Source organism: Pan paniscus, chromosome 11 (assembly GCF_029289425.2).
Source record: "Pan paniscus chromosome 11, NHGRI_mPanPan1-v2.0_pri, whole genome shotgun sequence".
Taxonomy (NCBI): domain Eukaryota; kingdom Metazoa; phylum Chordata; class Mammalia; order Primates; family Hominidae; genus Pan; species Pan paniscus.
This window is the reverse complement of record NC_073260.2, coordinates 39652805-39665222: the sequence shown is the minus strand read 5'-3', so window position 1 is coordinate 39665222 and position 12418 is coordinate 39652805. Positions and strand designations below refer to the sequence as shown.

The 12418-nt window shown below is 38.7% G+C and overlaps 1 long non-coding RNA gene across 2 annotated transcripts in view; it reads right to left on the bottom strand.

The window, feature by feature from the left end:
- LOC100986345 (uncharacterized) overlaps positions 1-12418 on the bottom strand; it is a 447106-nt gene that overhangs the window by 424209 nt on the left and 10479 nt on the right. Inside the window, exon 2 of one of the 2 annotated variants that reach the window (XR_010109022.1) lies at positions 8825-8945. The exons of the other annotated variant lie outside the window; for it this stretch is intronic. This is a non-coding gene — a long non-coding RNA (uncharacterized LOC100986345). The remainder of the gene's footprint in view (positions 1-8824; positions 8946-12418) is intronic. 2 annotated transcript variants of the gene reach the window in all.

The window sequence follows — 12418 nt, the reverse complement described above, 5'->3', positions numbered from 1 at the left end:
GGGAGCTTTTTCAGATATTCTCCAGGTGCATCGGTCATGTGCCTTACGAACCTGGCTGGAATTAATGACCTTTGTGTAAATTACAGAGATATATTTCTCACATAATTCCCCGTGTGCAGCAGGGTAGCAAGGAAAGAGTTCTTTAAGTGGTGATAATCTGAAGAGCCCTTAAGAACTCCCTACTCCAAATAGTATTTCCCATGTTGACTGAAATTCTTCATTTTGTTTCACTGCTTCAGAACTGATCAATCTGTGATCATCTCACTGTAACTGCAGAGGCAGTTATAGCATAGTATAGTAATTAGAGCGTGAATTCTGAAATCAGATTGCCTTGTTCACCCTGGACTTCACCACAAATTGTTCATGTGTCTTAATAATTACCAAGAATTACATTGACTGAGCATGTAATCATGTAGCAAGGATGGGGTCAAGCACTTTTCATGCATTAACATGTTATTGTCAGTCCTCTCAACTCCCTTTGAGGTAGGTATCATTACTATCATTATCATTTTATGGATGAGGGAATTGAGGCACATATCTAACTTTCAGATCCAAAACTAGGAAATGGGGAAAGTGAAATTCAAATCTAAGCAGACTTAACTACTACACCACAGTCCCCTCATTTAAACCTTCTAAGCCACAATACCTACCTCATAGAATTGTTTAATTATGTTTAAGATAATGCTTATAGATTTGATGGAGTGAAAAAAGTGTGCAACATGATTACTGTTATTTCATATAAATGAATTCTTTTAAATATTGGAGGAGTACCCAGAAAATCCAATTCAACTTTATTAGGTGCTAAGGTGATATAGTGATAAGACTTGATTCCTGCCCTCAAGAAGCTCATAGAATTCAAGGCTTGATTACATTGCTCCACTTCACAAAATCCTAACAGTTCTACATTGCTTTCAGAAAGCTTACATCCCTAGGTTGGCACAAATGGCCCAACAAGGGGGAGGGGGGAGGGATAACATTAGGAGATATACCTAATGCTAAATGACGAGTTAATGGGTGCAGCACACCAGCATGGCACATGTATATATATGTAACTAACCTGCACATTGTGCACATGTACCCTAAAACTTAAAGTATAATAATAATTTAAAAAAAGAAAAAAAAATGGCCCAACACAATTGCAAGTTTTCTTACTCTCTGGCTGCATCTCCTGCCACTTCCTTGTTCATGGTCCAGCTTGAGACTTAACCATTCTTCAGACATGCCATATATTTCATATCTCCATGTCCTATGTGCTGTTCCATCAATCTGAAAAACTCCCTTCCCTACCTCCATTTCCCCACCTTCAGTATTCAACTCAACTCTTTCTGGAATTCCTCACCTCCTTCTAGATTAGCTGTTCCTTCTCCGTGTTCCCAAAGAATCCTCTGCACACATATTGCACTTATTACATTATACTGAAACTGCTTATCTGCCTCCCCCATTACTCTGTGAGTTGCTCAAGGGCAGACTGTCCTAGTGGTCTCATCCTAGCTCCCAGAACAACATAGGTACAGTAGACACTCAATGAATGTGTAGAACAGATGAACAAACTGTAATTAGTGCTCTAATAGAGTATACGGTTTTGTTTTGTTTTTTTGTAGAGGCAGTGTCTTGCTGTTGCCTAGACTGGAGTGCAGTGGTGCAATCATGGCTCACTGCAGCCTCAAACTCCTGGGCTCAAGCGATCCTCCCACCTCAGCCTCCTGAATAGCTGGGACTACAGGCACACCACCAACATAACTGGCTAATTTACTAACTTTTCTTTTTGTAGAGACAGGGTCTCACTTTGTTGCCCAGGCTGGTTTTAAACTCCTAGCCTCAAGCTATCCTCTTGCCTCGGCCTCTCAAAGTGCTGGGATTACAGGCATGGGCCAACACGCCCGGCAAGTATAATTTAATGGAAGAATGAGAAGAGAAAAAAATTGAATGTCTATGATGACTTGACAAAGGTGGTATCTGAATTGGTTCCTTATAGTAAGATAGTTGTTTTCTAGAGAAACAGAAACAATAAGAGAGAGATCGAGATAGACAAAGATATAGATTGATGGTGAGGAACTGGCTTACATGACTATGGAAGTTAAGGAGTCCCATGATCTGCCGTCTGCAAGCTGGAGACCCAGGAAAGGTGGTGATGGTGTAATTTGTCTGAGTCCAAAGGCATAAGAACCAGAACTGATAGCGTAAGTTCTAGTTCCACTTCAAAAGCCTCAGAACTGAAGGGCAGAAGGTATATGTCCCAATCCAAGGGCAGGAGAAGACCCATGGGCAGGAGAACACTCAAGCAGTCAGGCAGAAACGGAGAATTCTTCTTTTCTGCATCTTTTTGTTCTATTCAGGCCCTCAACCGATTGGCTAATGCCCATCCACATTGGGGACAGCAATGTGCTTTACTCCATCTACCGATTCAAGCCTCTTCTGGAAACACCCTCACAGACACACATAGGAGTAATGTTTAACCAGGTATCTGGGCATCCTGTGGCCCAGGCAAGTTGACACATAAAATTTACGATGACAGTCTGGGTGTGGTGGCTCATGCCTGTAATCCCAGCACTTTGGGAGGCCGACGTGGGCAGATCACGAGGTCAAGAGTTTGAGACCAGCCTGGCCCAATATGGTGAAACCCCATCTCTACTAAAATCACAAAAATGAGCCGGGGTGGTGGCAGGTGCCTGTAATCCCAGCTACTTGGGAGGCTCAGGCAGGAGAATTGCTTGAACTCAGGAGGCAGAGGTTGCAGTGGGCTGAGATCATGCCACTGCACTCCAGCTTGGGCAACAGAGCAAGACTCCATCTCAAAAAAAAAAAAAAAAAAAATTACCATCACAGAATTTGGATCATTGGATACATGCAGAGGACCTCCAATAAAAAAGGACCTCCAAATAAAAAAGTCCATGGAAAAAACTCCTGGGGCATAACCAGACCCCTGTGACTAGAGCACAGGGAAGAAACATGAATGATAAGGACATAGTACCAATAAAATGGAAGTGCAGAGAATCTATTCTCAGGCAATTTCCAATTAAAAATCTTACTGCTGCAAATAATTTGTTCAGCTCCCAATTCTTTTATTTGTATTTCTTCTCATTTATTCATAACTGACCCCTGATAAACTATAGCAAAAATACAACCATGTGTGTACAAGGAGGGGTCACAGCAAAAGGATAGAAATAGAGAAAGGAAAATAGTACAGAAAGAAAAATAGGAGGAAACTATTCTAAATTATGACACCAAGCAGATAGGAGTGTATTCACCTGTATAAGAGCAGAGACCATGTCATCAGCAGGTTGATTATTCTTTTTAAATTTTTCATTTCTGACTACATATATAACAGACCCATGCTAACTAAGGATGCAGAGACAGATCCCTGGAGGCAACCAGTATCATTTTAGAAAGGAAACCTCTGGCCCATGGGACTTCGAACTGCACCTAATAAGCCAATGGCATTGCTAACAAGTCAGTGATATTTGGGGTATAGTACTGAATACAGGCTACATAACACAAGGGCAAAAAGTACACAACTACTTCACTCCTTGTGCCAGGCACGGTAGCTCACACCTGTAATGCCAGCACTTACGGAGGCAGAGGCACGAGGATAGCTTGAGCCCAGGAGTTCAAGACCTGCCTGAGCAACATAGTGAGGCCCTGTTCTCCAGAAAAAGGGGGGAAAAAAAAAGATTAAAAAAATAGTAAGTTGGAACTCATTGTGCTCCCTGGTTAAAGTGCCAATTCAGTATTTACTGCACACCTGTTACAGGAAAGACACTATTTTCGGCACAGAGAGGGATACCTGGAGGAATTTGGTATGATCCAGGTCCACTAAGAATGCACAAAGTAGATGAGCCAAATGTGTACATGATAATGCAATTTAGAGTGTGGTGAGTATGTTTAAAACGCAGCATGGAAGGAAAAATAAGTCATCCATTAATCTTAATAAGAGAAATGGAGGAAGTTTCATGGCAAAGCCAAAAAGGACTCCTAAGAAAAGTTTTGTGTTTCTTCATTTTATAATTGTTTTAATTATAAAGGTAATACATGTTTCCTATAGAAAATCCAAAAATACAAATAAGCAAAAAAAAAAAGAACACAAACCACTGCATTTCTGTATATCCCATTTCTTTATTTATTTATAAAAGTGAGAACATATTGTACATAATTTTCAGTAAGCTGGTTTTTAGGCAATAATATATTACAGCCATCTTTCCATGTTATTTATTATACTTCTACAACTGACTTTTATATTTAAATAGGTGCACATCAAAAGGTATAAAAGAGGACACAGTAAAAGCCTGACTCTCTCATCCCATGACCCATGACCTTATAATTTTAACCAGAAGCAGCCACTGTTACATTTTTTGTGATCCTTCCAGTTTCTTGTGATCCCTCCACAAATATTCTATGAATATATGAGCATACATGTATATATTTCTCTTTTTAAGTAAATGGTAGCTGTGAACACACGGTTCTGTACCTTGCATTTCTCTCCCCAGTCAGTACATATATCACTGCCTCTCAGTGGCTGCAGTGTTTCAATGTATGGATAAACAATAATTTACTCAGTCCCCTTTGATGGACATTCAGAATGTTTCCAACTCAGTCCCCTTTGATGGACATTCAGAATGCTTCCAATCTTTTACTATTACAATATTATTAGGTATATCCTCCAAGTGTAAACATGTATATATTTGTGGGTATATCTGTAGGAAAAATTGCTGGAAGTGGAATTTTGAGGTCAAAGAACATGTATGTTTTAAAATTTGACAGATATCACACAGTGTCCTCCATTAAGGCATTCCTAATTTCTACTCCTTCCAACTACAAATGAGACTGTTTCCACACCTGTGGTTCCCCAGCCAGATAATGTTTTCCATTTCCCTCCCCTGGAACACACATCTTGCAGACAGGTGAGGTAACGCATCTAGTTCCGGCCAATGGAATGTGGGAATGTGAACAGAACTGATGTGTGTCGTATCCAGGCCAAGGTAACTGAGAAGAAAGTATGCATTCTCCACCCTATCTCTGCAATTCTGTCCACTGGAAACAGAAGAATTCAAGGCCCTAGGGAATGGTGGATCCCTATAATGGAAGGAGCCTAAGTCCCTGAGTTACCATACAGAAGAAAACAACTGTCTGCCAACCAGAAACATCCGCAGTGGACTATTACATGAGGGAAAAATAAATTTATATTTTATTAAGCCACTGAAATGTTGGTATTTGTTGTAACATCTCGCTTTACCCTAACTAATACACCAAGATACCCTTTTTTATATAAACATCAGATCTACAGTTCTGAAGATACTCTTAGGGAATGTTGCTCAAGTATTTCAAAATTAACTTTCAAAGTTAACTATGATATTGGCTGTACTGTTAAGAAAATAGCCTTCATTTCCTGGATTAACAAGAGCTGTTTTTTGTTTCTTTGGTTTTTATCAAGAATGAGTAGTGATTTATCAAATACCTTTGCAGTATTTGTGAAAATGATTCTGTTTTTTTCCTTTGATCTATTAGAGTGATATCTTACATTAATATTTCCTAATGTTGAAATAGTCTCACATTTCTAAAATAAACCATGTTTACTTGTATATTTTATTTTGTATATGCTGTCGAATGCAAGGGAATAACTGAAACAAAATAATAGATTGGGTAATTCTTTAAACATGATTTATAAATTTTAAATTTCAATTGAGGAAGTAAAAAGTACAGGAGACCCTCCAAAGAACAAATCTGTTATCTGGAAAAGCAGGTGAATGTGTATCACATTATCTGGAGCAAAAAAAAAAAAAAAAGAAATGGAATTCTTGAATAAAAAGATGAGATAACTAACCAGCAGGTCCAGGAGGTCTAATTGGAAATAAAAGGCATTCAGAGAGAGAACAAGGACCATAATGGGAAAAGTAATAATCAAAACATAATACAAGAAAACTTCCCTCAGGAGGAGACTAGAATTATGAAATCAAAAGGGCTCATTGAGTACCAGACAGGATAAATGAAAAAGGGCATATACCTATATATATATCCTAGTCAGATTTCTAATTACTGAGCTTCAAAATAAAGAAAACAGAAAAGCTTTTAGAAAGTAAGAATGAGTTACTTATAAACAAATGAGCTTGAGGCTGTCATTGGACATGGTTAAGAACACGGGCACTGAATGAAGTAAGGCTACCTGGGTTCAAATTTTGGTGTGAACTTAGGTTGGGTTGCTTAACTTCTTTATGCTTCTGTAAAATAGGGACAATGTTAGTACTTAGCTTCTCAGGTTGGCTGGAAGCAACATCTGATATAATACATGGAAGAGCCTAGCACACACAGTCAGTATACTTCTATCTGTTAACATCTAAAGCTGTATGAGTGAGTCAAAATTTTACACATTTTTGAGAAGATAAAAGCCCGAACCCTCCTCAGAACATAGCATACAGCACTAATAGTCTGAAGAACTGCACAACAGCCCCACTCTAACATCTCTAATGGTAGCTGAGCCCCATGCTAGTGAGATGTGAAGTGGTGGGCAGAAGGAATCTCATTGACTTATTTCAATTAATGTGAGCAGGGCAAGAACAACTTTTTTTTGGCCTGGAGCTGAAGATTATTGGAGATGAAAAAAGTTGTAGGCTCTGTCAGCATAAAAGGACACACAGTGAAGTCTCTTAAAGTCAGCAGGGACAATTCTACAATTAATAGACCTTATTACCAATGGGGACCCTCCATAAAGTAAATTGTAATGAGACTTGTGGCTGCCAGATTTGGGTATCATAAGACGTTCTTTCATTCATACAGCTAATGTTGTTTGAGCACATCTACCACGTGTCCGGAACTACACTGGGGATCTAGCTGTATACAAGGCATGCCAAGTCCCTCCCTCAAAGAGTTTACATACATAGATCACCTTAATTAATATGACTCAAATTAGAATGCCCATATGACATAAGAAATGAATCATACTAAAACCATTAACAAAATCTTTGTGTCTCTCTCATACACACACCCCCCTTTTATCTCAATTACACAAGAAATGAAAAAGTCAACTTGTAATACTGTTAATAAAAAAAGTGAGCTGCTACTTAATTTAGTCCCGTTTTTATAGTTTGCAAATGTAAAAGCTAGCACAACAATTTGGTGGAACTCTTGAGTAATCACCTCAATTCTTTCTGCCAAAGCAGTCAGTGACTGCCTTTTGGAGAAAATATCATATTTTTCACTTTATACTGATTTACTCCTTCTCCAATTTGTGTTCAAGATATTTGACCTCTGAAAGTTTAACAAGCACTTACTAAACAGCACCAACCAGAAATATTTTTAAAGTTCCTTTCTACCTACTAGCCAAAAATTCCCTAGCCCACTTGCCCATCTTCAAACAGAAGCATATCTCTTCAATCCAAAAGGAAGATACAGCATTAAACAGCATATAATGAATTTAGTGGGTTAAATGGTGGCTCCTGAAAAGACACGTCCATATCCCAATCCCCAGACCCTGTGAATATTACTTTATTTGAAGAAAAGGTCTTTGCAGATGTAATTAAAAATTTTCAGGTGAGATCATCTTGGATTATCCAGGTGTACCCTAAATCCAGTGACAAGTAGATTCTCTTAAAGTCAGTCCTTAGAAGAAAAAGGCAGAGAGAGAGATTTGAGACACACAGAAGAGAAGACACAGAACAGAAAAGAAGGCTATAATGACCACAGAGGCAGAGACTGGAGTGAGGCAGCCACAAGTCAAGGAATGCCCCATACACAACAGAAACTGGAAGAGGCAAGGAACAGATTTCTCCCCCAAAGAGCCTCCAGAGGGAATGTGGCTCAGCCAACACCTTGATTTTGGACTTCTGGCCTCCAAAAGAGTTAAAGAATAAATTTCTATTGCTTTAAGCGACCTAGTTTGTAGTAATTTGTTACAGCAACCACAAAAAAGCAACACAGTGAGCAAAAGCATTTTGGTAGGGAGCCCTGGGTTCAAGTCCCACTCCTGTCATTTAGTCCCTATTTGCTTCAGTAAGTCTGTTAGCCTCTCAGAACCTCCAAACCTGTACTACTATTACCCTGAGTTCTTATAAGAATCAAAGGAGATCTTGTATATGAAAACATTCAGAGTATTATAAAGTCCCATACAAATACGAATTATTATTCTTATACTTTACCTGGAATTTCAAATGAGTTTGGAGCCTGGGCTCTTTAATCAAGTCCTTTTGTTACAACTCTTTACACAAATAATACCTGCCTAATTTCAGCAGTGCCAACATTGTATCAGTTATTATTATTTTAGAGATGGGGTCTTGCTCTGTCCCCCAGGCTAGAGTACAGTGGGGCAATCATATCTCACTGCAGCCTCAAACTCCTGGGCTCCAGCGATCCTCCTGGCTCAGCCTTCTAAGTAGCTGGGAATACAGGCACTCACCACCACATTGGGCTTGCTATTTATGTATTTATTTATGAGTGAATGAGATGAGGGTCTCACTATGTTGCCCAGGCTGGTCTGGAACTCTTGGCCTCAAGCAATCCTCCCACCTCAGACTCCCAAGTCTCTGGGATTACAAGTGTGAGTCACCACAGGCCTCATATCAATTCTTAACATCAACTTTTATTTATAGAATTAAGCTGTCACTAATGTACACAGTATCTCTTTAGTACTAGGATTTAATGAAGTCTCATTACCACTAACCTTATCATCTATTTTACTTCCCTCCAGATATCCTCTATTATCACATCAATTTAGTAGCGAGATCACCTAATTGGTTTATTGGCCCCATTTACATTAACAAATCAGTTTTAACCAGTTTACCTTCAATAATATTTGTGAACTCCTTAACATAATCATATATTATTTCTCTAAACTAACCTTAATTATTCCATACTGAATTCTTCTCAGCCAAGAATGAACCATTAATAACTCTTCTTCCTATTTCTGGTTTTCCCCAACAGGTAGATTCTGATCTACTGCCAGACCTAGTTCTTCTTTCCTGAAATAAAGTATATTTATGAAGTACAATAATAAATTAAGGCTATTAGCTCCACAAGTTATGCACAAAAATTAGTTTCGTAACTCTATAATCTCACTTCATCCACACATGAGTTTATATTTTCTATGGAATTTTTCCATTACTATTTCATAAGAAAGGCCACCAAACATACTCCAAGTTATGGAATGGCTGGTCAACTGCAAGCTTCAATTTTTTTCCTTCAGGGCAAGGAAGTTTGACATTAAAAATAAGGAAATGGCATATTGATAATGCAGTCTGATATAAGAATTTATTTTCTTATGCCTTTTAACCATTGAATTTGAATGGCATTCCAGTCTTAACTTAGATCTAACAGAGTATTATAAAAATATTATTCTCTGAAATTTTGCCTCTTCAGAAATCTTTAAACAAATGTAAAATAATCTTTCCCAAACAGAAGTTGAAACAGTAAAAACTTCAATGGACTTTGAGATTTGCAAATGTAACAATCACTTACAATCATTATCATTAACGATTTATATCCTTAAGATGAAAACATCCTTCAAGAATGCATTAGGTGCACCAGGTGCAGTGGCTAATGCCTGTAATCCCAACACTTTGAGAGGCCAAGGTAGGAGGATCCCTTGAGCCCAGTTCACCACCAGCCTGGGCAACACAGGGAGACCTCATCTCTACAAAAAATGAATAAAATTAGCCTGGTGTGGTGGTGCACACCTGTAGTCCCAGCTACTCAGGAGGCTGAAGTGGGAGGACTGCTTGAGCCCAGGAGGTCAAGGCTGCGGTGAACCGAAACTGCACCATGGCACTCCAACCTGGGCAATAGAGTGAGGCCTTGCCTCAAAAAAAAAAAAAAAAAAAAAAAAAAAAAAAAAAAAGCATTAGGTGCTCCTCCTGAGTCACTAAAGTATGGGTGATGTTATTTTAATATACTTAACTTCACTGCCTTTCCATAGGTAGCAATTAAATCATTCCCAAGATGCAAGTTAAACATTTGGTTCTCAGGATCACCAGTAAAAATTTCAAATCAAAACTTAGGAAATCCACAGCCACTATTTTGTACAAACATAGATTAATACTACTCTATGGCATAACCCACAACTTTAAATATTTATCCCCCTGTGAATGGGATTATAAAGGTACCTACTATATCATCTCAGACCCAATAAGAAGTTTAGCAACAAATGTCTCCTAATTTTCATGATCTCCATGTGGCCTATATAAAAGTAAACTGTGAACCTCTTCCAACAACAGTAGCCTCTACATTTTTTAACCAATTTCACATGAGACTGACAAGATACTAGTTATCCTGAGAAATGTGTTAAGTTTCCTGACAAATAAAGCCTGAACTAAGATCTCTCTTAAGTAGTCTAACTCTACAACCTCAGAATTCTTAAGAAACAAAAAATATCCTAAGAAGTCATCCATTCCCCTCATCCATCTTAGCAACCAAGTGCAGAATCTGGCCCCTCGCCACTAGAGGGGGGTGTTTCTTTTATTGGTTTCTCTTTCCCCCTAATTCGGCTGACCAGAATTTCTGGTTGAACTAGAAATAAGCCTCAAGATCAACATCCTGACCTTTATTTTTAATATCGTGTGGCCTTTTTTCTTTTTTTCAGGCCTAGTTAACACTAAAATATAAATTTCAATCCCTAATTACTTGTACTATTATGCCCCACATCTTACTCCGTTGCCTTTCTACAAAGAGACTAACAAACTACACAATTTAGAGACTTTGACATTAGTTCACTGAAAATAAACAGAAAATCCAACCAAGTTCGAGTGTTTTTTTAAAAAAAACTTCTCATTTGCCAGGTTCATTATTTCATTTGAATCACTATAATACTATTTTAAAAATTAGACAATAGCAACAAACTTTAAGGAAAAAAATATACTTAAGAGACTTGCCCAAAATTTCAGGTAGCAAATGGCTAGGCCATAATGAAGACTCAAATGCTCTGACTCCTAGACCATTTCCAGTTCTATTATTCTATGCCATGAGTGAAAGGTACTAGATGAGAAGACCAAGGGGTGAACTACTCTTACTTTTTACTCTACCAGTCTAGAGCAAATAGATGTATGATTACTCATGTAACTCACTATTGCTCCTGGCAAATAACATATACCCATCTGCTTAGAATAGTCTCCACTGGCCACAAAATCAAGTCACAAGATGAGGAAGGAGTGGATGAAGGAGATAAGGTGAAAGAGTTGCAGAAGAGAAGAAAATAAATCTATCAAACAATCTTGAGGTCAGGCATGAGACACAAAATATACAAAAGTGACGACCAAGATCTAAGCAAGAAATCAGAATCAGAATCAGAAAAAGAAGGAATGAACAACAAATGGTAGCAGTCACACCACCAGATATTCAAACAACCCAAAAGACTCTGGAAGAGATAATGAGTGCTGTTTGATTCCTTGCTGCTTCCTATGAAGATCCCTGGTCTAAGGCAGAGCCCCTTAGAAAAGACAGAGACAAGACCTGGCCAGTTAGAATCTGCATCCACTTTATGAAGGCAGAAGACATGGGGAGGGAAGAGCCCCAGCAAAAAGAAACCTATCCAAATAATATCAAATCCACCTGACGTGAATCTGCTTGGGACAAAGTAGGTATCACATCAGGATGTTTCTGGCTGCAAATGACAAATTCGCAGATCATGCCTACTTACACAATGAGGAACTGTATTATCTCACAGAACTGGAAGTTCAGAGGTAAGGCAGACCAAGTACAATACAATCAGCAATTCAGGAAGGTCATCAAGGGCTCAGGTTTCTTCCATCTGTTCTGTCATCATCTAGATCAGCTGCACCCCCCAAAGCTAGTTTCCCTCATGGTCCCAAGATGGATAGAGCAGTTCTAGCCACTATACTCAAACATAAAATCACAGGGAGACGAGGCATCATCTCTTTCTTTTCTCTCTGTTTAGAATCAATAAATCCTTTCCCAGAAGCACTCAAGCCGTCTGTAGACTTTTCCTTCATCTCTCATTGGCCAGAATAGGTTACAGGCCATTCCTAACTCTTCACTGGCAAGGGAAATGGGATTAACCATGACTGCTTAGACAAATCACCTGCGGTGCGATGAATACTGGGGAGTCAATCACCATGACCATACCATGGGCAATTTATACTGATGAGTATTATTATGACATTGTTTTCATTCCATAACAAATCTATAATGTGATTATGCTGCTTCCATGATCTTAACTACAAGGCGTGTGCTTTGCCTGAGATCCAGATAATTACTCTTTGCTCACATCCCATATTTTTCAACATGAACTTATTTATCAGATAGAAAACATTTTATTAAAACTTTCCCAGTCAGGCCAGGCATGGTGGCTCACACCTATAACCCCAGCACTTTGGGAGGCCAAGGTAGGAGGATCCCTTGAGCCCAGGAGTTTGAGACCAGCCTGGATAACATAGGGAAACCCCTGTCTCTACAATTAAAAAAAATTAGCCCGGCGTGGTGG